Genomic DNA, 3129 nt, shown 5'->3' with positions numbered 1-3129 from the left:
GTTTGGAGGAAATAAGTTTTTAGCCCCACTACCAGAGATATAAGCATTTATTTATGTTTTTTAATTCAATCTTTCTGTATATATTAGTTTAAAAGTTTTTTGTTAAATATTTTTATTTTGTAGCATTTTACTATTCTTCTATTGATAACATCTAAAAAGTGTAAAGTGAGAGCTTTATATTTTTTATTGATCTTTGTCTTAGTTTTGATAGACCCCACCTATGGCAAAATTATTAGATCTTTTGATCTTACGAAATAGGTTATGTGACCCTTCTAAATCATATGATAAAATCTCTATAAATACTGTGGTGGTTAATGAGAATATTTTTCTAAGTGTTACACCCCTCCTACGAGCCTTGATTGAGATATTTATTATAATACTTGTTCTGTTGAAAGTATGAACCCTTGCAGGAAATCATTAGGGGAATAAGAGGATGCAATGTAATGACCCTCCAGGTTGTTTTTTGTATTTCTTATTTTTTTTGCTGTTAGAGATTTCCCATAGCTTCCCTAAGCCATTTATGATATTCTGGGACTGATATTTGGATTATCGGGTAGTTTGTGTAGTTCTTACAGCTAATTCCTTCTTTAATTTCTTCGCTGGTTTCAAATGGCCACTGGCCGAAAACATCTATAAGATGATCTTGAATGCAATTTTCAACTGTGCCAACAGCTCTGAAATATAGATCATTGGTTTAGTAGACCTTTGGTTTAAGTCTCGATGCCCCCGAGCTCATTTCGACCAATTGATTGAAAATTTGAAAAATTAGAAATATGAGTGTAAGATCCACATTTGGTCAAAGCAATATTAGATGGAAAATTTGACTTCGCCATTCTATTCAGAATGTCAAATTTTGTATGGTTACATATTTAATTTTCGTATATCGAATTCTAATTAAATCCCAAGGCATTTGTAGAAAATTTTATTTTCTCCAATTTTTAGTTGGCAGCTATTCTGGCAACAAGTAGTGCGATCGCACTAAGGATTATGGTGGTTTCCGTACATGCTCCTGCAGCCAAGTAGTTTGATTACACATGTAGTTGAGCAATTTCCATGCCTGAACACTTGGCATGGGTATAACATGACCATATTAACCTTAAATTGAGTCTTGGGTGAGACTTGGGAGCTTTATTGACATTTATTATAGAGAATATCTTTGAACTCAAGGTAAAATTTCATCCCCTTCTTGATAATTTTCTTGGTTCTTGACCCTAAACCCCAAATAGCATGTGGGCTCAATTTTAGCCCCAAATTAGCTTAGATTTCATTTATTTTTAGGGTTATGATTCCTTGATCACATTTGAATGTTGGATTTGTCTCAGAAACACCTTTTCATAAATGGGATCCACATGGGTTTTCTTATATTGTTTTTAGACCTAAATACCAATGGGGTAATATGGGTATCGTTATTCTTATATTAAAGGGTAGATTACCAATTTTAATGCGTGATGACATTTTTGGGATTGTGAAATAAAAACAAGCATTTGGTTAATGATTTAAAGATTTGCGGTTTGAATTTGAGGTAGGCTTACGTATAATCTTCTTTGAGAGATTATGTGTGTTATATATTGCATGTGAATATGAATGTTTAGATTGATTATGGGTCGGATGACTTAGTCTTAGTTATTGAAGTTTGGGGATTAGATGAAGGTTTTTGACTTGTAACGTAAAGTTCTTATTACACTTTTAGAATCCTATCACCTTCTTCCTAGATTGAACTAATTCATAGAATAGATATGATATAATGCTAGTTTTGGGATGTGTCTATAGTGTTGGAAATATGATTAGTTTGATTGATCTTAGTTGGGCTATTGTAGTGATCTTGAAACCGTTATAGGTAGAGTTGACTTAAATGCCCATATTTCTAGGGGGAGATTCCTATCTTAGGATTAGTCTTGGGTTACTGGATAGCAAGAAATTTAACTAGATATGTTATCATGGTTGGGGTATAAATTGACTAAACATGGAAATTGAGGTTTAGAAGTGGGTTGCTCAATAAACCTTAGACAAAGACTGGTGTTAGGCCTTGTGGACTTAGTTAGGGATGTTAGTCATAGTTGAAACTATTGAGCCTTTAGAATGAGGGTATTTTTTGACTTGATAAGTGATGATGGCTTTAGCCAGATTATTACTCATGGTTGTATCAATGCTATGGCATTCTAGACTTGATTTATTTTATGTTCCGTTAGCATGATTGATAATATAGGCATAGCCATAAATATGATAATTGGACTATAGAGATGATATCCCTTATAGAGGTGATATTTGGCCTATAGAGATAACACTCCTCATAGTCATGATACATGACATATAGATATGAGATGCCTTATAGATTCAGTATGCCTCACAGTTATGGGATGCTTATTAATATTATGAATCATAGATGTGAGATGCCTTATTGATGTTATACCTCCGAGATGTAAGATTCTTGTTGATATATTATTCCTCCAACATATGAGATGGTTCCTATATGTGATATATTATAGATATGATTTATATCTTATAGAGACATTATGCCGTGTGAAAATGCTATGGCATATAGATATGAGATGATTTATAGACAAGATTATTGATATAGGTTTCAAATAGGTATGTAGGCCAAAGGCCATGATTATGATGTTGTAATTATTTCAGACATATTGTTGGGAAAAAGGTTGTGTTATGATAATAGTTGACTATCTGAGAAGTGTTTATCTTTGTAAATGATATGATTGTAGTTTATTTATATATTAACTCTTTATAGTTCCATTATCTGAATACTGGTGATATCATGGATAGATTTAGTACATTAATGGTCATTGCATTGATGATAGACAAGATTCTGGTTAGATTATAACCTTATTATTGTTGTTACTAAATAAAGGTTAAAACCCACTTTCTACCTTAAAATAGATTTTTTTGTAATAATAAATGTTTGCCTTAGAGAATTACTAATATGTAAAAGATATTAATAATGATGTTTTAAAAGATTTGACCAAGGTAGATTCCAGTCTATTATTTGAGAGTACTAATTACTCTAGTCGTGAGAGATTTCAAACACTTTATGTACCTTTATAATGATTTAGGACCAAAGTTCACTCTGGACAATGAATTTATGGATTTACACTCTTTTATCCACGTCTTGAGTCT

The sequence above is a fragment of the Capsicum annuum genome, chromosome 10 (assembly GCF_002878395.1).
Source record: "Capsicum annuum cultivar UCD-10X-F1 chromosome 10, UCD10Xv1.1, whole genome shotgun sequence".
NCBI lineage: Eukaryota > Viridiplantae > Streptophyta > Magnoliopsida > Solanales > Solanaceae > Capsicum > Capsicum annuum.
This window is presented reverse-complemented; position numbering follows the sequence as displayed.